Genomic DNA, 27479 nt, shown 5'->3' with positions numbered 1-27479 from the left:
TTTCTGAAAACAGGATTCTCATTGGTTGAGCAAGGTAGTGACGTGGCTTAACCTGATTGGCTTGTTGGTGAGTTTCGCGCACGGATTGGTTAGAGTAGCGGAACAACAGGAAATACTTACGATCTTTTCTAAATTGAACGGGAATAGTTTTAAAACATGGGTTATTATTGGAATAAAGAAGAAAAGAAGCCTTCATGGTTTCAGAAAATTAAAAATGTATTCAATCCTGACAAGAAAATTGAAGCGCGTGGTGGAAAATGACTTCATAAGTACAAAACACCTGCAGCATATATGGAAGGAGAATATGGTTATCATACTGGTCTATGGTTTGAAAATTGGATGCAATATACCAAAAATGATGGTGTTTTAGCCTGGCCAGAAGATGGATCATTTAATGTTAAAGTAGATAAAATGATGACTCTTTCACCAAGACCCAGACCCACTCAATTTGAAGCTTTAGTTGAATGGGAAGTTGAAATGATGGAGCTTGAACGAGAAAATTGGGGAACACCAAGAGGCATAAATAGGGATACCCACCAAGATAAAGTGCGTCGTTGGAGAAAAGGGGACATGCATGATGGTTTGTATCCGGTTTTAGAAATGGTTGTAGAAACATCAGGTCAAAAGAATTCCCAGAAAAAAGGTCATCTTGATGAAGAATTAGATGATGCAGTTTTAGAAGAAATTTTGATTAGTCCTTCACCTTATCAGCCAAGTTGTTCACATTCTACCCCGAGAAGTCTTTCCGGAATTTCTGCTAGTGCACCTCCTAGAGAGATTGATGATAATTCACCCAGATTTATGAGATTACCTGAAAGGGTGAGATCAAGAAGTAAATCAAAGACTCCAAGAGAAAGTTTGAATTCGAGAAATAATTTCCTGAAAAATGACAAAAAGACAGAGTTACCTGGAAATATACCAAACATTTCAGAATATTTAAAAGCGAAGGGAGAATTAATTCAGCAGTTAACAAAAGGCATGGAAGCGGTAACAGTTCCAGTTACAATTGGTCCTGTTGTACCAGTTTTTGAGCAAAGTGAAAATAGACATTCTGTCGTAACGAATCCATTAAATGCAGAAATTCAAAAAGTGGCTGAAAATTTTTATTCAGAGTTAACAGAAATGCACAGGGATAAAACAATGCCAAATCTAACTTTACATCAAAGTTTGTCAAATGGTGTCACACCATCAGCTGCAGATTCAGATTCTGGTTCTTTGGATAAGACCACAAATAAAACAGATTTAACACATATTCCTCAACAAGTTCCTGAGTCTAAACAACTTGATGTTGCAAAATTAAAAGCAGATTTAGAAGAATTAATTATTGTCACAATTGGTACTGACTGTTTGAAGCAATATCAGGATGATGAATTGTTGTTTATTTGCAAGAGCATTCAGTGGAAAACTAAAAATAACTATGAACAATTTGAAGAAGTGGCTGCTGAATTAGAAATAGATTTGAGTCGCCAGAAACAATTGCAAAAACATTACAGAGTGGATTTTTCTGAGAAAGATATTGAGAATCTAAATACCACAGGCAGAATAACCCATGTAAAAGAATTAATTGTGTTTCTAAAAAGATTAGGTGATTTAAGTAAATGGAGAGTTAAATGGACAAAGAAAAGAGAAGAAGAAAAGAGAGAAATAGGAGAAGTTTTTGGTGAATTTCCTATGAGGGAAATAGCTGGTGGAGGTTATGTTCATGTTCCATGGACAAGACAGGACATTCTGCTTTTTACAAACGATTTTCCTCGGCTGAGAGAAAAGCCAGTAGAATGGTACCGTCAGGTTGACAGATTCATTAAGGTCTCAAAAGTTCTGTGGATTGATCTTGATGGTTTCCTCGATATTGTTGTCCCTTCAGATCTTTGGACAGAATGTAAAATTTCTATTAGTTGGCCCAAAGAGGAACCGCCTCGACATAAAGTAACTGGTGCTCCTTCGGACGTTGTCATGGATTTCTATGACAAAGTAATTGTCTGGCTGAAAGACAAGATTCCTGCTAAAGAAGTAGATTGGGTTAAAATAGACAGGACAAACCAAGAACCAAAGGAATCAGTTCATTCCTTTTATGAAAGATTACTCCTGGTATTTAAACAATACAGTGGCTATGAAAAATTAAGTGAAAGTGACATGAGCCACTTCATTTACAGATTTGTTTATGGCCTGAGACCTGAAATTGGGGAAATGATTAGAAATGGGATTGTCGGTTGGCAATGCCTTTCAGACGATGATATCCTGAGGAAGGCAAAATACTGCAGTGATGAGTTAGATGCAAAACAAAAGAAACTCAAGGAGAAGGCAATGTGGGCACAAGTGAAGGTAGCTGAACAGCAGATAGCAACCTTAGAAAATAAAAATGTTCAGCAGAATCCAGGAAAGTTCAAAGGGAACTTTACGAATAAGCCTAAATTTAATATAAATATTGAAGAGCTAAAACAAAAGCTACCTTGTTTTAATTGTGGCGAAATTGGACACTGGAAGCGTGAGTGTAAAAATCCGCCCAGAAATTTTAAAAATTCATCATTAAATCCACAGATGCAGAGTGAGATAAATCAGCAGCAACAGCTACAGCGACAGTTAAATGAAATAAGTCAGCAGCAACAGCTACAGCGACAGTTAGTGAATCAGCAGAGCCAATTGAATCAACAGAGCCAAATTCCACAGCCACCCTTGCCAAATTGCATGAATACACAAAGATACAGTCCAGAGACGGGTTTCTGTGGAGCTGAACAGGTAAAAAGATCACAAAAAGTAAATGTGTCAAATGTTTCTCAACAATTTTGGCTGAAAGAAAATGAGAGCAGTGACTCAGAGGATTACTCATGATGGTGCCTGAGAGAGGAAGAAGAGTGTGTGCTTGGAGCCACTCTTGAGGTAGATCAGTCAGGTCCATTTGTAAATGGTAAAGTGAATGACAAAGACATCACTTTTCTTGTGGACACTGGTGCTACCCGTTCTACTGTTAGATCAGTGGAAATTGAAAATCATCCTCTCTCGGGTGAAACCTTCCAGGTAGTTGGCATAGCTAATCAGAAAATAAAAACAGATTTGACAAAACCAGTTGATGTAGAAATTGGAAACTACAAAGACAAGCACAGATTTGTTGTTTGTAGCAGCAGTCCTGTTAGTCTTTTAGGACGTGATCTGTTGTGCAAGTTGAATTGCAAAATGTATTGCTCACCGGAAGGTATTGAGCTTCAAACTTTAGAAGAAGATGGTCTGTATAAATTGACATTGCTAATGGTTGACGAAGAAAATAAAATGTTCCCTGCTTTTGATAAAAAAAAGTTACCTGAAGAATTGAAAGAGGCAGTTAATACGAAAATTTGGGATTTAACTGGTGATGAAATTGGTTTAATGAAACATGTGGACCCAGTAAAAATTACTGTGAGACAGGGAATAGATTTTCCAAACATTCCCCAGTACAAAATGAAACCTAAAACTATTGAGGGTGTCATTCCCGTGGTTGAAAAATTCATTAAGCAAGGTGTTTTGAGAGAAATTGAAAGCAGCCCATGTAATTCACCAATTATGGGAATCAAAAAGCCAAACGGATCTTACAGGATAGTTCAGGACCTGAGAAAGGTTAATAAAATAGTTGTTCCTTGCCGTCTAGTTGTACCAAACCCAGCTGTAATTCTATATCAGATTCCGCATGATGCAGAATGGTATACGGTCATTGACCTATGTAATGCTTTCTTCACAGTTCCACTGCATCCAGATAGCCAACAAATGTTTGCGTTCCGGTTCCAGGATCGCATATTAGCATGGTGTCGTATTCCTCAAGGGTATACTGAGAGTCCATCTATCTTTAATCAGTTCTTAACGAAATCCTTGGAAGATTTAAAATTGCCTGGAGAGTCAACATTGGTCCAGTACATAGATGACCTTGTTGCAGGAAAAACAAGTGAAAATTGTGTAACAGACACTATTACACTTTTAAATCGATTGGCAGATGAGGGACATAAAGTGTCACCTGCAAAACTACAGTTTTGCAAACAAGAGGTTAAATACATTGGTCACAGAATTGCAAAGGGAATCAGACAAGTGACAATTGAGAGAATAAAAATGATTCGAGCAATACAACCACCGATAACACAAAGACAGATCAGGATGTTTCTAGGAATGGTTGGTTATTGTCGCCAGTGGATTTGTGGGGTTTTGGTAATTGCGAAACCACTGCAAAGGTTAACAAAGGCAGACATAAAAGACCCGATTGTTTTGACAAAAACAGAATTGGAGGCTTTTGAAAAGCTAAAGAAAAGTCTCTGTGAAGCACCAGCATTGGGGATGCCTGATTAGGACAAAGAATTTGAGCTGTATTGCAGTGAAAGGGAAGGTTGTGCATTATCAGTTCTGATTTAAGAAACATGGAAAGATGAGAAAACCTATAGCATACTTTTCAGCTGTTCTTGATCCTGTTGCAAAAGCATTGCCAGGTTGCTTAAAAGCAGTGGCTGCAACAAGTGTAAGCCTTGAGAAAAGTGAAGGAATCATAATGGGGTTTCCAGTAAAAGTGTATGTACCTCATTCAGTTGAAACACTTCTTACCAGAAGTAAAACACAGCACCTGTCAAGTAACAGATTGACCAAATATGAAAAGGTTATTCTGGGATCAGATAATGTATCCATTGCGAGATGTGTTAATCTCAATCCTGCTACACTTTTACGAGATAGTGTGGTTTCTGAAATTGACAATGAAACTGATGACATTGATCATGAGTGTTTGGATGTTTTGGAATACTGTACTAAACCCAGAAAAGACATTAAGGATGTGCCTTTACCAGAGTCAGACATTGTTTACTTTGTTGATGGCTCCTGTTTAAGAACAGATGAAGGCATTCTGAGAGCAGCATATTCAGTTTGCACAGTTTCAGAAATAATTGAGGGTTCAACTGTTGATGGAATTCTTTCAGCACAAGTGGCAGAATTAGTTGGTTTAATTTGTGCTTGTGAAAAAGCAGCAGGGAAAAAGGTTACCATAGTGACTGATAGTCAGTATGGATATGGCGTAGTCCACGACTATGGCCAGCTCTGGTCTCAAAGAGGTTATTTGACCTCTGCGGGAACTCCGATCAGGAATGCAAAATTGATCAAAAGACTGATCGATGACATTCAGTTACCAGAAAAGATTTCTGTCGTTAAATGTGGAGCGCACAAAAAGGGAGAAGACTATATAACTAAAGGAAATGCTTTTGCTGATGAAACTGCACGTTACTGTGCAAAAAATAATCTTTCACTTAATCGGGAAAAAGATAATGACCATACAATGAACTCTCTCATGCTAATATCTGTGGTAGAAACATGGCAGGGAGTAAAAGGCTTACAAGATGAGGCAAATGATGAAGAGAAAAACACGGGGCTCAAAGAAGGTTGCAGACAGCGAGAGGAAGATGAAATTTGGGTTTACAAAGCTGGCAGACCTGTTATGCCCAATTGCATGATTGCTGACATGGCACGGATGTACCATGGTCCAGGTCATTTAGGAAGAGACACAATGATCCGACTGTTCAGGGAAACTTGGTATAATCCAAAGTTTAGGGTTATTGCAGAGTCACTTTGCCAGCGTTGTTTGATCTGCCAACAAATCAATCCAAACAGAAAAACAGTTGTAAGCATGGGAACCATAGGAGGGGAGGGTGGTCCTTTTACTAGGTTGCAAATGGATTTCATTGACAAGCCACCACATAACAAGTTGAGATACGTCCTTGTTATTGTCTGTCTGTTTTCAAGATGGGTGGAAGCGTTCCCAACACGTCACAATGACTCAGTTACTTGGCAAAATTGCTTTTAAGAGAGATCATACCTAGGTATGGATTTCTAGTGACTATTGAAAGTGATCGTGGCACACACTTTGAAAACAGACTGCTTGAATTAATTTGCGAGGCCTTTGGCATAAAACAAAAGTTGCACTGTGCTTACAGACCAGAAGCATCAGGTGTTGTTGAACAGATTAATGGCACATTTAAAAACAGAATTTCAAAAATGTGCCTAGCTACAGGAGTAAAGTGGACAGACGCACTTCCACTTGTTTTGATGTCTTTGAGGAGCACTCCAGATAAAAGAACAGGTCTTAGCCCTCATGACATACTCATGGGAAGAGTTATGAGACAGGTTTTTGTTCCAGTTGGAAAATTGTTGACAATAAATGCAATTTTAGACTACTGTAAGCAGCTGTCTGACGTGGTAACTTCTGTATTCCATCAGGTGGGAACAGATGTGATTTCAAAAGAAAAGGAGCAGGCTCATGATCTATTGCCAGGAGACTGGGTCAGGACAAAGGTTCATCGGAGGAGGAACTGTTTAGTACCCAGGTGGCAAAAAGCAAGACAGGTGATACTAGTCACGACAAATGCTGTTAAATGTAAGGGTCTGAAGAGGTGGGTGCACTTCAGCTGATTCAGACTCAGAAGAGGAACCTGAAGATCCAGATTCTGAAGATCGACAGGGAAGTCGACATCTGGAGAATTTTGATTCAGATCAAGCATCAAATGAAAAAGATCTAGACATTATCATTGTTGATTCAGAAAATTATGAAGATGTTCTAGAAAAGAAAATTGAAAAAGAAACGGTGTCAGAAGAGATTCAAGATCAGGAGAGTATTGAAAAGCAGATTGGAAGCTCTGAAAGCAGGAACGGAAATTCTGGAACTGGGAAGTTAGAAGTAATTCCAGAAGAAGAGGACAAATTGCCAAGTACCAGCTACAGAGATGTTGTTCCTAACGGAGTGAAGCTGCAGAGTAAAGAAGTTCCTAGATACAGTATTGAAATCTCTGAAACTGACTCGGATGACAGTGATGAAGAGTCTGAAATAAGAAAATTCAGAAAAATGGCTTGGAAAGCTGAATGTAATGGAATCGAGCCTAAGAAGAAACTCTTGAGAAAAGGTGATGTCTGGCCAAAAGAAGACTTGAAGTTCAAGTTGGTGAAAAAATCTAAAGTACAGATGAACGAAATAGCATGTCAAAAAATGTGAATCAGACAAAAAAGAACAAGTTGGAAAGAAGATTGAAGTTGTTAGCAGAAAAAGCAAAAGACCATTGAAGCCAAATCATAAATACAAGTCTCCAGAGTGGGCCTCTATAATCATCCCACCAGTAGTTGAGGTCAGCAGTAGCAGTCAGGAAGATTTGGGAGAAAATAGTGACAACGATTAGGTTAGCTTTCTTTAAGTTGAAGTTTATTTTTGGCATAAGGCTGAAGAAATTGTGTTAGGTGACACAAGGTCGAAGAAATTGTGTTAGCTGGAGACACTTTTATGGACGCAAGGTCGAAGAAAAGCTGTTAGAGGGTTACTAAAAATAAAATAAAAAGGGAGGGTATTATTTTAATTAAATACTAATTTAAAATTTTTGTTTTAAGTAAAGAAGTAAAAAAAAATGCCTAATACTGACAATTCAAGGTGTGCTATCCTCAGGAGATGTTGTAAAATGTCTTCCATTTGTGTGATTCTAATCATTCTAGTTTGTTTAATCTTAGCAGTCATCTTTCCTCTTGGCATAGACAAGGAGGAGCATAAGGTGAATATGACGAGCAAAGCTGAATCAAAACAAGCTGCTCATGATGTTTCAGGCAAAACTAACAGGATTATTGAGCACAAACCAGAGATTCACCAGGCAGATCTGTTGGTGATTTTTCTACTAATTCCTTTTCAAGACTCTTAACAGAGTATGTTAGAGTCATGGATGTCAAAGATTGTTATGTGTGTGTTAAGCTTCCTACTTCAGTTTCTGAAGGGGTCAAGTATAATATGCTTCCTCTTACTTATGGAATAACATGCAGTGTTATATCTAGCTTGTTCTATCAAACAGGTCGTCTGGAGTACTATTACTCAGACTTTGATGAGACATTCGCTAACTTGAAGGTTGTACATAGTCTTAACGAAGTTAGGCATGCCAAACAGATGAGGGAATTCTTCCTGGTAACTAATAAACTCACATATGAGTATGCTTACAAAAATAATCTAACCTGTAAAATGAGAGATGAAGAAAGATCTTTTCTCAATTTGGTTGAGGAGAGGAGGGCGATTTACAAAAGGAATGAAATGCTGAAACAGACTAAATCCAAGTTCTGGCAGCTCGAAGATGAGAAGCTTAATGGTGAAAATAGATTTGCTGCTAGTCACATAGATGATCCAGTTAGTGGAAAATTCTGCATTAGAAGAGATAACACGCTTTACGACAATTATTTTGTCGGTGCAAGCCAATGTGAGGACACTTATCGAATTGTAGGGGGTTGGGGATTTAAAGGTGGTAAGGACCTAATTTTCCCAGGAATTTATTTTGTCAGTGGAAACAAAGCATATTTCAGTCTCCCTGACCATTGGTATGGTACATGTTACCTTGGTCTCGTCTTTCCTAAAATTTTCCATGTTGACAGAAATGGGGAAGGTTCATTTGAAATTGGCAAACACCTGAATAGATACAAAAGAGAAAGCTTCTCTGAGATCATGGGAGATATATTTGGTGCGATAATTCCTATGGTGGGAATAACTTTGAATGCAATTAAAATCAGAAAGGTTTCCACAATTGTTGACAGGTTATTCACTGATACTGCAAGTGGTTTTCAATTGGTCAATACTGAGCTCATTGCCACCAGAAGCATGGTTATGCAGAATAGGCTTGCGTTAGACATTCTCCTAGCAAAAGAGGGAGGAGTCTGTGGTATTTTGCATGTTCAGCACTGCTGCACGTATATCCCAGATAAAAGTCAGAACATAGAATTACTGATAAAGAATATCACTGAATTTCTTTCAGAAATAGAACCCATGGAAAGTGACAGTTTTTCTGAACGTGTGGCTAAAAGATTTGGGGCAATCAGGGAATGGTTTGCTGAATTTGGCAGTTCAATCATTGGCAAAGTGCTTTATCCTGTAATAATCATTGTTATAGTGACACTTTTGTTAAAAATCAGTTGCATGATTCACAAGAGAAAGAAGCATGTGAGGGAAAAGAAGCGAATATACAAACTCAGAAAGGCTCAGGAGAAGGAGATAGAAATGGATGAATTTCGCAGGGCTCAATATGAGAGTTCCAGACAGACTGATGAAACAGGAGTTTAGATTTACTAACACAGAGAGAGATCATTATATGACATTTCTAAAAGTAAACTTTTTGAGTACATTTTTGGGTTTTGTTTGGTGATTTAAAAATCACCAGATGAGGGAGTTGATGAAGCGGACTTTAGAGATAAGTTTAGATTCAGTACGCTGATTTAAACTCCCATAATTTTTAATTCATTAACGAATGATGCATGTTTTTGTACTGATTCAACCTAGAATAATGTGCACCTACACGAACATATGGGGTTCATTATATGTGCTCTTGTCATGTTTGTCATTACGTTTTAAATAATATATTAACTTTGTCTTTTGTTTTGTCAAACATTAACTGGGCTGTTTCAATAATAGCATGTGCTTTCTCTTAAATGTGCTCTTGTTTATGTTGTGTCTTTCATGTGACTGTGTTCTGTTTGTCTTTTGTGCATTATGCTAGGTAACATAGACTAATGGGTTAACATTAGTCAAGGGGGTGGGTAACAGAATAATTATCATTTCTTGAATTAATTTATGTTTTGTGTTTCCTTGCATACTAGAGTCATGCTAAAAGAGGCCTGTGCCCTATTTCTAAAATGGATGTCCGAAGTCCTGTTGAGTTGGGCCTTGCACAGCAGTGAATGAAAAGAAAACATTTTCTTCATAATTCTTTGAAAAACACACGCGGAAGCTAGGCTGTGCAGAGCGTTGAGATAATCATTGTATAAACTTTCATTGCCAAGGACAGGATGTGTGCCGGCGGAAAAGCTTGGAGGAAGCAACGAACATTTTTATTAAATGTTGCAAGCTTCGGAAGAGCCTGTGACAACGTAGTCAAAGGACAATGCCGCTCTTAAAGAACGTGATTCTTACATTGTGAAAGGCGAATGACTTCATGGAGTGACATTTCTCGACCAATCATGCTTCGTGTTGGTCGGTGATTTGTATTCTTTTAGTTAGTTTTAGATAGAGAAAAGGTATAAAAATTACCCTCTTGAGAAGAGCACTGTTGGCTTGTTCCTGTGCTCGTGAGATGCTGTCGGACTTTCCTCTCACGTAAGAACTTCCATACTTAACTTTTTCTCCTTAGGTTCATTTTAGTTTAGTTAGGGAAATAGGGTTTAGGGAATGATTTCCTAATTGTTTAAGCATTTCTCATGCTGATTTTGATTTAAACTGACAGTCTAATGTGCCTTTCTAATAAAATAATGCTGCTTATTAAAATGCAAATAAAGAATTAATTTCTTAAAAATGCTCTTTGCCTGATAATAAAGTTAATAAAATAGATGTTGTAATGACAAGCTGGTCTTGTTTGTTTCTTTTGAGTTACCATTAGTTAATCCATTGCCTATGATTTGACTTAATTAAATGTTTATAAATTGTTTTGATTAATTAGGTCATATGATTCAGTTGGTCAATTCATGTCTCAGACATTTAAGGGCCTAGTGATAAATTTATGAATAATGGTGAGTATCGTGGTGTAGAGTTGTTCATATGAGACTGAATTTCCTTTGGCCCGCTGGATCACTTCTAACCTGCATGACTGCTTCTGGGATGACACCTACATCCTTTGACCCGGAATCAGTTCATCACAGCCTCTTGCCCTGATTCGGGTGTGCAAGCTCCAAGTACATACAGCCATTGGCTTGAGATACTCTCCAGTTTCACATTTGCTAACCAGTAAAACTCTCTGTGGTTTTGGAATCACCCACTTCACTTTTCGTGAGATGTAGTGGCGCAGGAGCATTAGTATTAGTATTGCCATTGGCATTGGCATTTGGTATTGGTATTGGCATTGGTAATCAATTCAGTAGGGTCATTTATGCAGATTGAAACAACATAGAGTGGGTGCCCTAGTGCTTTTTCCCTTTAACTTTATTAGTTCACATATTATCTTCAATTAACCCTTGTAGGTGGCGACACTAAAACAAAGTGCTGGCAGATGTTTCAAAGCCTGTACGTCAGGATGTCAGGATGTCGCGCATGACTTGTTTTCCTCTGCGTAACAGTCTCACAACGAGAAGCGATATTGCAATTCTCCTGATCATATCTATCTCCAGAAGCAAAGATGATAGAGAGGTGTTCAAAGTGTAGGTGTCACCTTCACAGAAACCTCACGTCCCAGAGGGATGAGCTACATTAAATGCCTAAGTGATGTCAAGAAGAATTATATTTCCCTTGAAGCCACAGGGCTTTCACAAGACTTTCAAATAGTGGCTGCCATCTTGACTGAATAAAGTATAAGTTCCTTGTGGTCCATAGTGTCCTTGCCACAGAAATGTTATACATATTTGCTGCAAACTGACCTAGCTGTTTAGAAGATCAAACTATTCTGGGATGTCGATAAAAGACATCTCTGGAGTCAGAGAAGTAGGGTAGCACAAGGCTCAAATAAAAATATACACTCGCACTTTCCACTAGGAGTCAACCTTTAAAAATACAATTCTTATTTTGCCCTTTGTCAATGTTCACATAATGAAACTCTTATTTTTTACTTTTTGATTTCCAGATGTCATTCATTAGGATTAAGAATTTTGGGCCTAATTCACAGAACTAACTTAAGACAAAATCCTAAACGTACTACCAGTTTGGTATTCACAGAAGGCACTTACTCATTTTGGTATTCACAGAAGGCACTTACTCATTGATTGAAGTTACTCAAAATTAGCAAGTTACTCATTTTGGTATTCACAGAAGGCACTAATGAGTACCTTCTGTGAATACCAAAATGAGTAAGTGCCTTCTGTGAATACCAAAATGGTAGTAAGTTTAGGATTTTGTCTTAAGTTAGTTCTGTGAATCAAGCCCTTAGTTCTGTGAATCGGGCCCTACATATCCATTTATGTTGCTTCTACGAGAGGAGTCAGTGGACTCTTATCTTCCAGAGCCTTTATTATTGTTTTTAGAACAAGTAAGGTTATAAGGTGTTATTTTGAACAAGAACATGCTTGTGTAGGTGAACTAAATGATACTAATGAACACCTTATTGTTACAGTTATAAATTAACTACATTAAATGTAATTAGCGCGACTGATTGTTATCTCATAATATTCAAGGTAGCCAGTTTAGAAAACGATTTATGATAACTCTGAATGTTGTTCACAGTTATCGTTTCTGCTTTATTTATAGTCCAGCTGACAAATAATGTTGTGTTTCATTCCAGAATAAAGAGTTGGAAATACAGACACTGTCAACAAGTTTATCTTATACAATATCAGAACTTAAATGCCAAGTTAATACTATAGCCGTACAATATATCTTCTTTTATTTTTAGATGTAAATGCAGTGCAGATGAAGGAAAGCTGTGCAAGCAGGCAGTGCGATAATATCCAGTGCTTCAGTTTCTCTCTCACGTCCATTTCCCTTTTTCTGGGTCTATTTCTAAACTACATGTTGTAATGTAAGGTTGGTAGTGGGTTGGGAGAACTGTGGAAGCTGACATCCCTTCCTATGGATCTGGATTGCAAGGTTGGTGCATCTTGCCAGATTGCCTAGCCTACCTTATCATTCCCACTCAAGTGATAGATTCTGATATCACACTATCATAACTTGTGGATGGTAGCAACAAAGGGACTTATCTGTAGTATATCATACTCTAAATAAGGTCCTAAGTTCCAACAGGAGGTCTATTCTATGAGCTCTTAAAACAAAAGTCCACATCAAGTAATACAAATTCAACAAGCAGTAAGTTATTTAATAAAGTCTGACAATATAGACAACAGTCAGGTACTGTTACCTACAGAACCAAAGACTACTGACCCTAGGGCCTTGCTAACTCCTATAAAAAACTGTAAGTTTAATGTGTAGACATATCCATAAGTTCTACCTATAACACCTTTAACCCCACCTGACAGATTTAGAGGATTGTTCTTTAAGCAGTGTCTGTTGCATTTCTTATGTAAACCAATTACATTTACACTTGATCAAACCAAAGTAGTCTTTGCCTCTTTCTTACTTTAGTGACACTGCTGCCAACAGTGACATTCAATTGGCAGAAAACAATGATATCCCTGTATATAATGTGGTAAACTAATGTGGAGGTTCTTTGGTAGGAAATCACATATTCTGTGTTTAGATACAAAAAAATGTTTTTAATTGATCCTAGATAGCAGACATAGTAGACATGGTATATAAAAAGGAACAAAGTTTCATAATACCCTAATTCATTTTTCAGTAGACAATAAATAGATTCACATATAGTATAACCATCATTCTAAAAAGCCCAAATACAGGTAAGAAACATGCTGCAAACTGGCCTCGGTTTAACAATTGAAAAGCAGGCATGACATGGAATAAAACCACACATTTCTTCTTTACCCAAAAGATAGCCGCCTTACACATTTTATTTATTTATTTATTTATTTATTAAGAGTTTTATATAGCGCGAACAAGACCCTTGGGTATCAGAGTGCTTCACTTTACATGAGGTAGTAATAGTCCTGCATTGTTATCTTAACTTTACAATATTATGAGGTAGGTACATATAAGATACATAAAGCGACAATATCAATAACATTTCTACAAAGAGTAATAGCATATAGTATGACACTGGTTTTAGTATATAGTAAAATATAATGTGTAATAGAATCAATCGATCCTAATGGTCTATTTCCTGTGTATGTTTCAGCTCCAGTCAATAAACATGAATTCTGACTTCCCTTGCCTTGTCTATGGAAGGAATTTACTCATTAGGAAGATCTTAGTTTCCCTCTTAAAGGATGCTGTATTTTCAATCTTTCTGATGTTTGACGGAAGTGAATTCCAGATTCTAGGGGCTGCTCCTGAGAAAGCCCTGTTGTAAGTTTTCTTCTTCCGGAAGATGGCAGGTCTCAGCATTAGCTCATTTGTGCTCCTGGCTGGTCTGTTACCTCCAGATAACTTAATTTTCTGAGCAAGTTATTTTGGGTGTATTGTGGTGGAGCGCCTTGTGGGTTATGCATGCCATTTTTAGCTGGATGCTGGATTCTGGCTTCGTACGGTAGCCAGTTTAATGCCTTCAAATGTGGCGATATATGGTCAAATTTCCTTGATCCTGTGATCAGTCGTGCGGCTGCATTGAGACATGCTTTCAGAGGTGCTGTTGAAATTTTTGGTAGACCTGCTAGTGCTGTGCATCCATATTCAATGCTTGCAATAACTAGAGACTGAGCTGCTAGTTTGAGGTCTGCTTTGGATATGAATGGTTTCACTTTTCTGATGTAGTTCAGATGGTAGCGGGCGCTTTTTGCCATTGCGTTGATATGGGCTTTCATGTTTAGTTTCTCATCTATAGTGATTCCTAGAGATTTCGCTGAGCCAACTAGGGTAGGGGTGCAATTTAATGCTGTGATCATATTGGACCATTCCTTCACTTCCGTGTGTTTCTTTGGTGGAGATATTAGTAAGAATTCAGTTTTTTGTGCGTTTAGTTTCAGATGGTTGACAGATAGCCATTGTAATGTCAGTTTTAAGGTCTCATTCATTCTCATGATGTCTTCCCAGGATATGATCTTGATATATATCTGGCTATCATCGAGTACATGTGGTAGGAAATATTAGATTTTCGAAGGATTTCAGTGAGAGGTTCGATGTAAAGGTTGAATAGTGATGGTGATAATGTAGAGCCTTGAGGTACTCCAATTGAGTTAGGGCATGCTGGTGAGAGTGTTTGATTGACCCGGAATATTTGCGTTCTATTCTGCAGGAAAGATTCAAACCATTTTAGCACATTTCCAGTTATTCCCATCCTATCATGAAGCCTGTTCAGTAATTTTTCATGATTTACCGTGTCGAATGCTGATGATAGGTCCAGGAGGATAAGTAGACATGTTTGATTACGGTCTAGTGCCTGTAGTGCATCATCGACAATATGTATGTCCTGTCCTGAATCCTGATTGGCAGCCATCTAGTAGTGAGAAATTCTCAATGTGTTGGCTTAGTTGCTTTTGTACGCATTTCTCTATTAGTTTGGCAAGTATAGGGATGTTGGTCACTGGGGGAAAGTTATTTGGATCTGCTGGGTCCGCCGTTGTTTTTTTGATGATGGGGACGACTTGACCTGTTTTTAGGCAATCTGGAAGGATCCCTTGTGATAGAGTGGCATTTATTATTTTCGTCCAAATGGGAATTACAATATGGTTTATTTCTCTGACGCATTTGGAGGGTAGAGGATCACTATAGTGGTTGTTAGGTTTGATGTCTGATAGTGTTTTGGCTACGGTACTTTGATCGAGTAGTTTGAAGTTAACCCAATGTGCCTTGTTTTTTGTCCTACTGTGGGTGTTTTCTACGGTGCTATTGGGGTTTAGTCCGTCCGTATTGCCAATGTTATCAGCCTCTTTCCCGAGCTCTCTTTCCAACTTGTTGGCCTTATCTGTGAAGAATGTTGAGAAATCTTCACAGCTTATTGGCGTTGTTTTGGTTTGTTGGCTGGTTTTAGCCAAATTATTGGATTGTTGTTTTAGAGACATCATTCTACCTGACGGAGCCAAAGTGAGAGTGTTCTTTGATTATCAGCATCTGCAGCACACAGATGGAGAGACTTTGTAGGCATGATGGGTCAATTTAAGAATGCAGGACTACAGGTCTCTATCGTCCAGCTGTCCAAGTTGAAAGTCCTATGGAAAGGAAAGTTCCATCTCTGCTCTTTTCTTGAGGAAGCTCAAGAATTGCTACAAAAGATCACTCAATCAAGCAGCAAATAAGGAAAGGGCCGTTATCTAAGCAGAGTATGACCCTCAGGAATTTAGAACTCTATGTTTATAGATAGTAATACGAACTTATGATATTCCTCATAGTTTAGTGCCTCTTTTCTTCCACTACTTTAGGCACTTTGTTCACTTTAACTGTGGGCACTTTACTATTGTATTCTGTTCTCGTTTACGGGGGTCTGTATATGCTGCTATTACTACTCCTCTGTGTTATGAGGATTACCATTTTTCTATGGGGTAACCCAATTGGATTTGCACTTTTTGCACTTTATCCATGATGTTCACTTCCACTATGGCACTTTGATTTAGAAGGAGGTATGGCAGTTTGTATGCTGATTAAGCTTGTAATAACCGATTGCTGAATAGCTATTGAACTCTGAAAAGCCGATCCCTACTTTTTCTTTCCTGTCTACGATGTGTCGGTCTGTAAATTCCTAGTTTTAGGTATCATAGTTCATGGCCTACAGAACCAGAGCAAGTTAGCTCATATATATATTCAAAGCTCAAGTATTCCCCGCTTTTTGTGAAGGATAACCCTTTATGCACTTTAAACAGGGGATACCCTTTAGGAGATACCCCGGGGCTAAAAAAGAAAAATGTATAGGCTATATGTCGCTGAGGTTGGGAGGGAAGATAGACACACAACTAGGTGCCAAGTCAAGGTGTCTTTGTATGCCGGAGGGACTGAAGAGGTGATGTAAGGGCTACCTCCTTCCTCAGGTAAGGTGGGGAGGGCAAGGTTGGTGGGGTTGGGGGTTGAAGCAAAACAAAAATGGGCACAATAGTAGCAGGCAAGTAAAGAGCATGAACAAGAATTAGAATCAAGTCAATAATGTAATCAAGATCGGCAAGCAAGGGATATGTGGGGGATGCATTGGAGAGAGCATAATGTGTTTTTGTGGGCTGTGTTAACCCCTTCCATGCTGGCAGGTTTCCGCCCCTGTGCGGTAAACAAACTAACAGGGGCGGGCCATGACGAACCCCAGCCGTCATCAGCACACGAGCACTTTAGTGCATGACGGCTGGGGTTCGTCACCAGCATGGAAGGGGTTAAGGAGGCATGCTTAGTTTGAGGGATGTCTCAACCAATAAAAGTAATATCATGTAATTTACATGTTTTTCTGAATGCACGGAAAAGAGGAGCAATGCTAAATTGGATGGCCTCTTTTTTCCCGCAGATGATTTTTTTCAAGAGACCCACCTGAAGTCTAATTAACCTAATTTTACAATCCCCAAGAAATATGCTCATTCACACTTTGCTTCGACACATTCTGCGGTTCGGAGATAGCTATTTTACTCTCTTCTGCTCTTGATTGAGTGATTGGAAAAGTGATCCGAGATGTAGGTGCAAGGTGGATCTGGATTGGGGTTTCAGTTAATGGGGTAGACCTTGTGTTGCTAAATTACTATGGGGCGATTTTTAAAGACACTGAGCCTCTGAATAAGATCTATGATTTGTTATACTAATGGGATGTGATTTTAATTTCATTCAAGACCTGGGTTCGGATACATCAAATAAGGGTTACAAAGAACTAGAACCAAAGACAGCTAGATTGTTAAGAACTATGAAAGGGGACACTTTGCCTGCTTGCCTGTTGTGCTGACAACTCATCCTTGGACCCGCGCTCACCTTCTGGACTCAGCTTTGCAGCTCGCCGCACCCGCTCCGCGGGTGCCGCTTCGCCGAGGGTCCAGCTGCTGACTCTGCCTGCTCTCTACTGGGGTACTTCAGGGCAAGCCTTGGGAGTCGGAAGGCTTGAGGGCTGCGAGCGTGCAGGGACTACCTGATCCAGTTGTCCCTGCGAGACCGATTCCATCTTCCGGTCCGCTCTCCCTCTAGCTCCGCCCCCCGCCCATCGGAGGGCCGATAAAATCAATTGTGCTGCCCTCGACCCCTGGGACACTTTGCCTGCTTGCCTGTTGTGCTGACAACTCATCCTTGGACCCGCGCTCACCTTCTGGACTCAGCTTTGCAGCTCGCCGCACCCGCTCCGCGGGTGCCGCTTTGCCGAGGGTCCAGCTGCTGACTCTGCCTGCTCTCTACTGGGGTACTTCAGGGCAAGCCTTGGGAGTCGGAAGGCTTGAGGGCTGCGAGCGTGCAGGGACTACCTGATCCAGGTGTCCCTGCGAGACCGATTCCATCTTCCGGTCCGCTCTCCCTCTAGCTCCGCCCCCCGCCCATCGGAGGGCCGATAAAATCAATTGTGCTGCCCTCGACCCCTGGGACACTTTGCCTGCTTGCCTGTTGTGCTGACAACTCATCCTTGGACCCGCGCTCACCTTCTGGACTCAGCTTTGGAGCTCGCCGCACCCGCTCCGCGGGTGCCGCTTCGCCGAGGGTCCAGCTGCTGACTCTGCCTGCTCTCTACCGGGGTACTTCAGGGCAAGCCTTGGGAGTCGGAAGGCTTGAGGGCTGCGAGCGTGCAGGGACTACCTGATCCAGGTGTCCCTGCGAGACCGATTCCATCTTCCGGTCCGCTCTCCCTCTAGCTCCGCCCCCCGCCCATCGGAGGGCCGATAAAATCAATTGTGCTGCCCTCGACCCCTGGGACACTTTGCCTGCTTGCCTGTTGTGCTGACAACTCATCCTTGGACCCGCGCTCACCTTCTGGACTCAGCTTTGCAGCTCGCCGCACCCGCTCCGCGGGTGCCGCTTCGCCGAGGGTCCAGCTGCTGACTCTGCCTGCTCTCTACTGGGGTACTTCAGGGCAAGCCTTGGGAGTCGGAAGGCTTGAGGGCTGCGAGCGTGCAGGGACTACCTGATCCAGGTGTCCCTGCGAGACCGATTCCATCTTCCGGTCCGCTCTCCCTCTAGCTCCGCCCCCCGCCCTTTCAAACTACCATAAACAGTGTGTGTTCTCCCGCAGCGCGGGACGCAGCTCGGGGCGAAGACCGGGCAAAGAGCGGGCCGTTTAAGGCCGTTCAAGGACGGCTGAGGACGGCCCTGGCCCTGAACCCCTGCCTTTTCGCCCTTAATCATCATTTAATGTCTAAGATGTCGGCCATGCGCAATAGAACCAGAAGTTGTGCGAAAAAAGCTACGGCGGTAGCACAGGTGACTGGACCTATAGATCTTTTTATTTCCCGTGTAAATGAGACTATTGACCAAAGCATTGTTTTACTGGAAAAGAGAGTCTCCATGGATCTTGCAAATGCTAAGCGCTCATCCTTGGGTTCTCTTGCAAATGCTAAATCACCCGCTTTGCAGTCTTCGAATAATTGTTCCCTACCCCTAACCATGCCCACTAATAGTGCTCCGACTGTACCAAATACTGTTGATTTATCGGTTGCCCCATCAGACTCAGACCCGTCCTTTGTTGATCTGGAGGTTACACCAGATCTAGAAGCCTGTCAGTCACCTGGCAAAGCGGCGCCGAGTCTGAGCGGGTTTAATGATGTGGAAACAGCTCCTGTACCTATAGTTCCTCGGGGAAGGGTTACCAATCTCCCAAAGGCTATATCTAAGAGTAAAAAGAAAGTAAAAGTAACAGTTAGGAATCACAATCTGATTTCCCCCACTCCACAAACGACATCAGGTATTCCTTGCTGGGTGCAAAACATGGTAACAGATTTAAAACTGGACCTTGAAGCCACATTAGCAGCACAAATCAAGCCTTTAATTTCCAAACTGGACAGGCTTACGTCTTTAATACATTCGAAATGGCCACATAAAACGAATGGGCAAGGGCCTGATCAGCCACAAGGGATTATAGAAGCAGCCCCTAAATGTTCATCATGTATCCAGCCCCCTAAAGATGTATTGAACAACGTTCAAGTAACCGTAGCCCCCGGGAACCCAGTTTTATCTCATTTGTCACAAACAGGGAATAATTCTGCTCAATCCACAACTATACCCACTCCGAAGGTGGTGGGTCCTATTTTGACTCACCAACACTCTGTTGTTGGTAATAATACCACCACTATTCAAGTAAAAGATGTTGTAGGGAAATCTAATACCCCTTTAGTACCTCTTCCTACGAACAAACCTGAAGGTCCTAAGCCAAAGCAGGCACGTTTCAGGTCAATTAATCTACCACCAGAGGTTTCCCCTTTTGTGGTTGTGTTGACAGTAGTCCCCCCGTTGAAGGAGGGAGTAAAAGAAACTTTCGTTGAGCTAAGAAATAAATGTGCTCAATGGCTCCACTTACATAAACCTCTACCTAACAATATGAACGGTGAAATTCTTACTGTGCGTAGAGGGGACTGGGTGGGCAGAAGCAAGAAAACAATAGTAGGGGATGTAATCACAGTTAATTTCAGGGATATAGGGGCAGCTAGTTATATATGTAATGCACCCAACAGTGGTCCTGCGACTCAAATTAACCCACTCCCTTTGTCTTATTTTTTACCGATGCCTTCAAGACCAAACCCTCCTTGTTCCACTTTCCAAAGTAATAGAGGATCTGTGTATCCACCGCAACATGCTACTAAACCCTGGCAGCAACCACTACACCCTTCTTCTTTTTTTCCACATTATGATAATTTTCAGCAGCAGTCAATACATGCTCCATCTTTTCCACTGCACCATGTTAATCCTCAATGGCAACATCCCCCCCATTTTCCACCACCCCTATTTCAGCTTGCCCATCAGTGGCAGCAACCCTTTCAGCCACTACAACCAGTTAAACCCCAGTGGCAACAAACATGGCAGGGCTTGCCCCCTTCCCAAGATCCCTTGTACTCACAACTTGCCCATCCTAACAGATATGCAGTGTTAGACGAGGTAGATTGACTCAGCCCTACTGAAACTTTGGATTTAAACATTTCTACGTCCTATTTAGATATGGCGAGTGCTTCTCCAGTTACACCTTTAGCCGCATCTCCCGAACCCCCAATGGTGTCATCGCTAATACCCCTCCCGCGTATAGAAAATAGGGATAGCCTTGATGCATGTACAGCTACTGTTACCCTCAGATTAAGCCCAGATATCATCTCTCGGGAAGATGGTCCTACTCTATTACGAGCAATTCAGCCAGAGTCGCCTGTTGTTGGTAATTCAGGTAAACCAGCAGGACTCTCTCTTGTTTCCTGGAACATTGCTGGCCTTGCCAGCAAACTAGGTACACCCTTCTGGACCAGTTTTTTGGGGGAGGGATTGGATCTAATTTTGTTGCAGGAAACTTGGTGTCTGGACCCCATTAACATCGAAGGGTACGCATCGTACTGTCTCAGAGCCACTAAATCTAGCTCGGGTAGGGCTAAGGGGGGCCTTTTGTTGCTTTTATCTACCAAGCTGTGTGATTGTATGGTCAAATACAGCACGACAGTTGGGACCCATAGCCAAGTTATAAGGGTGGAGTGCAGGAAGAATATTGATTTAGTTGTAGTAAATTTCTACAACAATATTTTTGGTGCTACCAGAGGGGATATTCTACCGCCTCTAGAAAGGGAAATTGCCAAGGCCCTTGGTATTTCGAAAAGAAAGGCCGAGGTTGTTTGGGCAGGGGATTTTAACCTGCAGCCCTGCCATTTGTCTAACGGGAACATCTGCGGCTTTGGTGCAGCAATGAGTAGCCATTGGGGGGGCTTGGGTGTGAGGGAGGATTCTCCTCACTTCCAACATTGCAGTTATGGTTCCACATTAAACAATATGCTAGTCACACTAGACATGACCCTGTTAAACTGTAACATAAACAACCAGGCAATAATATGCCCTACATTTACAGGCAGAGATGCAGGATCATTTATAGATCATATTCTGTTGTCTAGCAGTGGAGACTATACTGATCTGTATGTAAATGAAGAAAGTCTCAGTGACCATAACAGCCTTCGTGTCACCCTCCTGGGGCATGGTACCTCGACAGTTTCAGGTGGAAAGTGTTCAACTGACTTAGTACCTATTAGACCGAAGGGTCTAAGGATTAAATGGACTGGATTAAATTCTAAGGTTAAGCAGAAGGAGGTTCTTACTAGCTGTAAGAACCAAATTAGTTTCTGTTTGGATGATGACTGTGACTCAGGCTGCCTATTAGCTCACTTTGTCTCCATGAACAGTATTATTGATGGCATATTTACTAAGGCCCCGTTATCCAATAGTGGTCCGAAGCAGGGGTGGTTCGATAAGACCTGTATAATCGCCCTCCGTGATTTAAAAAATGCTTTAGGCACCAAACCACGCGATAAGGCGGATATACAATATTTTAGGGCTAGATATAAAATAGCAATTAATACTAGGAAAAGGGTATTACAGATTGAGGCGTGGGACAAGTTGAAGGAAGCAGCCGAGACTAAAAACTGCAAACTGTATTGGGAAACAATTAACAGCCCGTTTCTCAATAAAGAAGATGTTCCAGAATTAACATCTTATGTGGCATGTAGCGATTGGGTCAGTCATTTTTCCAAAATTTTCAATCCAGAAGGGTTATCTTCTGAGTCACTGTCACCTGAGTCTACCCCATGGCTACCCCTCCCGTTGGGAATAACATTAGAAGAAAGCCATGAAGCAATTTCTTTAAGCAAAGGAGGCAAGGCCCCTGGCCCCGATGGGGTCCCGCTGGATTTATACAAAGATGAACCAGCTTTATGGGCTCCCATCCTGGCGAGGATATTTAATTGCGCGGCAGAAACTAATTTTCCGCCCACTTGGGGTCAATCGGTCATTATTCCCCTACATAAGAAAGGTGACAAATCAGAGGCCTCTAACTACCGTCCAATTTCATTATTGGACGCCTCTGTAAAGGTGATGAGTAGGATTTTGCTCAAGAGGCTGGAAGACTGGGCAACTGATTTTAACATCTTAACTAGAGTCCAATATGGCTTTCGGAAAGACCTGGGCACATTGGACCAATGTGTAAATCTGGACCTTTTAATTAACAAATATACTGTGGCCAAAAATGGCAACCTCTTTTTATGTTTTGCTGATTTGAGCAGCGCTTTTGATTTGGTTAACCACACCATTCTTTGGGAGGTTTTGCTTGATGCAGGGGCTCCGAGGGAAATAGTTCATTTTTTAGCTAGACTTTACGAAAAACTCTCCTGTAAGGTCCGCTATGGCACCCTTGGCGAATGTACCCCGTTTTTTAAAGTGTCTCGGGGCATACGCCAGGGATGTGTTTTGGCCCCGCTTTTATTTTCCCTCTTTATCAATGACGTTGACCGTTCCTTGGGTGACACCCCAGCAGATGCCCCCCTGATTGGTGGTAAACCTGTTCCGCTGTTACTTTACGCGAACGACGCTGTTCTTTTATCCCGAACACAGATGGGCCTTCAGCGCCTAATCGATAATTTTATGCAGTTTATTCAAGTTAGGCGGCTCCGCGTGAACAAAACCAAGACGTATGTTATGTCATGCGGTCGGGCAGCTAAGCAGGTAAAGCATACCTTTTTCCTGGATAAGGAAAAGTTGACTCCTGTCAAGTCCTTTTGTTATCTAGGAATTACATACAACAATAGTGGGTCTTGGACCTCGGAATTTGATTCTATCAGACTAAAAATGCTGCGGTCTACTAGCAGTATTTTTCGTTTTGCCTCTAAACTTGGCTCACGAAGCATTTTAGACATGATGAACATATATAATGTTTGTTGTGTCTCCTCTGCACTGTATGGGGCAGGTGTATGGGGCCATAGTGAGGGCACATCCCTGCAGAAGGAGGAAAACAAGTTTTTAAGGAGGTTGTTATGTGTTCCCCCTTCTGCCTCCATCCAGCTGATCCATGAAGAAGTCGGGATCGAGTTCATTTCTGACTTAGCAGCAGTCCGGCCACTTTTATTGTGGCGTTCTATTTGGGCTAAGCCAGAGACTCGATTTACTCAGGATATTATTCTTGATTGTATAGGCTTGGACCACTCTTCACGCATACAGTGGTTGAGATACATCCACCGTTGGTATCTCCTTCTTTTTAATATTGATGTGTTCCGTGAGCCTGAAGAGGTTGTTTCTATCTCAAAAAAAGAAATTAAGACAACGTTTCTAAACTTCCGAAAGACAGAGCGAGATAAAATTTCTGGCAATCTTATTACCGTGAAATTTTATAAAGATTTAAATTTGACTTCGGGGTTCCAATCCTATCTTGCGTATGTGACCCGTCCCTCTCATCAGTATGTTTTAACACGTGTCAGATTGGGTATTGTTCACCATCTGGTTGCATTTCCAAACACAAGAACCAGTTCAGATATACCTTGTCCGTGTGACAGTATTTCTCGGCAGAGTAGTTGCCACTTTTTACTTTTCTGTAAATTTTTTCATTTTTTCAGGTTAAAATACCTTAAGCCAATTTTTATTAAATATAATATCCGTACTACAGAAACAGCACTGATACTTTTATCCTCATTAGAGAATGAGGAGATCTGCTTTTTTCTGGCTACTTTTATTCTGAAGTGTACAGCTGCCAGGAAAAGTATTGTACTATAATATTTTTATACTTACCTGTCTGTACCTATGTTATACAGCTGCCAGGAATCGTATTATGTTGGTATTACTGTTTACACTCCTGTCTGTATATATACGCCTTCAAGTTTTATATCAATTTTTGTAATTAAGGTATTATTCTTATTTGTTGATGTCCACAGTATATTATGATTATTTAAAATGTTTTGATGTACAGCTGCCAGGAAAGGCCTATTGAGTAATCCTTACTGATCTCCTGTCTGTTCATTTATGAATGTCTTGCATTTTATAATAGTACGTTGACTCAAAATGGCAAGATTACTTATTAATTGTTGCACTCCAGCCTTTTGCGCATCGTCTTCCCATCTTTTCTTATAAGTGTTCATATGGTGATTTTAAACATTTTAACTATGTATCTTTTGCTTGTATGATTTGTATGTACAAATCGAATAAAAGCTTTTTGAATTGAATTGAACTATGAAAGAAGATTTCACCTTAGTTGATCCATGGCACCTTGACCACCCAGGCCTTTCCCACTTTACCTGCTTCTCAGCTAGATATAAAACAGCCTCCCGTCTGGATTTGTTTGGGATATATAAACAGGTGGAGAGAGGCGAGTCCATTATTTTATCCAATTCATTTTCAGACCATTCTCTAGTCTCCCTGGTTATATACCTACCCACTGCAAAAATGGGAGTCTAGAGGGAAAGACAAACGGAACTAGGACGCCCTCCACTCTGAAAGCTAGTCAACAACAAAGGTCCTAGTTCTCATGGCAATTTTCTTTTGCTACACTGTAAACATCTATGGTCAAAATTTGTTATCCAAAGGATCTCTTTAGTCTCAAGAGAATCCTAAGATGTTTCAATCTATTGCCTCATTAAAACCACAACCTCTCTGATTGATACATACAGGACAGCACAAACAAAAAATGTGTGAAAAGCGAGATGACACCTCACGGGCGAACCACCAATGGGACCCCTGGTTGGTACTCACCAGGATGGCCCTGTTCTCATCATCGGTGCCATCAAGCTAAAACCAAAAAACGTGTCTCGAACCTCAAAAATAAAAGGACAGTGAATGGTGCAGTGGACACAACTTATATGTGACAAAACTAACAACATTTAACATATAAGACACTGGGCAACTGGGACCATAAACTTTACTATTTTTCCCTTTCTCTGTTGCAAAACAGTGAACACACATATACTAAAAAAGAAGAGAGTAAATACTACCTATCGATTTACTCTCTACTCACAGCCGACATGTTTCATTGCCTTGGTTTTTATCAGGCAATTTCTTCAGGGCAATACACTTTAAATGCCACTGCAAGAGACACTGAAGCTTGAGTGCCTGCATGCAGTTTTGCCTCTCATACCAGTGATGAAGTAATATTAAAAACGGGAACCAGCTCCCTTAGGTGAACATGGTCCTTACTCTCCGTACAAGAAAGTCACGGTTTTAGAGTAGCGGTCGGCGTCCTCTCAACCCTCGAGCCGTGACTTTCTTGTACGGAGAGTAAGGACCATGTTCACCTAAGGGAGCTGGTTCCCGTTTTTAATATTACTTCATCACTGGTATGAGAGGCAAAACTGCATGCAGGCACTCAAGCTTCAGTGTCTCTTGCAGTGGCATTTAAAGTGTATTGCCCTGAAGAAATTGCCTGATAAAAACCAAGGCAATGAAACATGTCGGCTGTGAGTAGAGAGTAAATCGATAGGTAGTATTTACTCTCTTCTTTTTTAGTATATGTGTGTTCACTGTTTTGCAACAGAGAAAGGGAAAAATAGTAAAGTTTATGGTCCCAGTTGCCCAGTGTCTTATATGTTAAATGTTGTTAGTTTTGTCACATATAAGTTGTGTCCACTGCACCATTCACTGTCCTTTTATTTTTGAGGTTCGAGACACGTTTTTTGGTTTTAGCTTGATGGCACCGATGATGAGAACAGGGCCATCCTGGTGAGTACCAACCAGGGGTCCCATTGGTGGTGCGCCCGTGAGGTGTCATCTCGCTTTTCACACATTTTTTGTTTGTGCTGTCCTGTATGTATCAATCAGAGAGGTTGTGGTTTTAATGAGGCAATAGATTGAAACATCTTAGGATTCTCTTGAGACTAAAGAGATCCTTTGGATAACAAATTTTGACCATAGATGTTTACAGTGTAGCAAAAGAAAATTGCCATGAGAACTAGGACCTTTGTTGTTGACTATATACCTACCCACCCAAAAAAAACATAATAGTAGGTGGTATTTTGATAAAGCATTGTTCTCAGAACAACATTGGATCACTGAAACTCGTGAATTCATACAATTATTTTACAAAGAAAATATTAATCCATCATAGGGTTTTATGGTCTGGGAACTTTTAAGGCTGCCTTTTGGGGCAGGGTGATTGCATACAGGGCAATCCTTTATCAAACTAGACAGCATAAGATCCAAGGACTTCAGAATGCTGTGGATCCAGCAAGGCTAGAACTTATGTCTGGGCCCCCTGGAAACTCTGAGGAAGAAATTCCGTGGCAGGACTTAACAACGGCAAAGGAGCAATTACATTTTTTTTATTCTGAAGAGATCTCAGAAAATAATGCATTCCAAGTGAAGGTGTACGAAGAAAGTCAACACATAGGCAAATTCTTAGCCTGGTCAACTAAAAAGCCACAGAGTAGGCAACTAATTTCACAAATAAGGGACCCCAGTACCACCAATCTGATTACCAACAAAGACAGAATTGCGGAAATCCTCGTGTCACATTTTGAGAAAATATACACGCAGACCCAGCTAGTTAGCACTCAGGCACTTGAGGACTAATTTAGCTCAGTCCAGCTACCGGTGGAACTGATTACATTTATAGAACTCAGGGATACTATTAAAGCCATGGTTAGTGTGAAGCAAAGTGGTAATGATGGGATACCAATTAAAGTTTATAAGGTGTCCATAGATGAACTTTACTCCATGTTAGTGTCTTTATATAATCAGATTATGGATGGGTTGCCCGTCTCTGATAGATTTAAGGAAGCAGTTGTGATCACTATCTTGAAGAAGGATAAGGATCCAACAGAGCCAATCTCCTATCGTCCAATTAGTTTACTAAACTTAGACTAAAAGGTTTCATTAAAATTTTTTTAGATCACTTTGGTTAGAATGGCCTCTCTAATTCGATAATCCGAGAAGTTGGCAATCATCGCCCTGGGATACTTGGCCCCCGAACGTTTCTGGAAGGGGACTCTGTGGGCCCTCATTAAAGTAAGATCCTCCGGCGCTTTATCGAGTAGGTGTTCTCTGATCAATGACTCTACATAGACCAGAGGATTGGACTGGCCATTCAGGCATTCACTGTCCTCCTGTATCCCTGTGAAGCGCAGATTTGATCGCCTTGCATAGTTTTCCATGTCATCCAACTTTAACTGTCAGGCCTGTAGCTTTTTCT

The sequence above is a fragment of the Lissotriton vulgaris genome, chromosome 3_1, assembly GCF_964263255.1.
Source record: "Lissotriton vulgaris chromosome 3_1, aLisVul1.2, whole genome shotgun sequence".
Classification (NCBI taxonomy): domain Eukaryota; kingdom Metazoa; phylum Chordata; class Amphibia; order Caudata; family Salamandridae; genus Lissotriton; species Lissotriton vulgaris.
The sequence above is the reverse complement of the archived record's forward strand: the minus strand, read 5'-3'. Positions refer to the sequence as shown.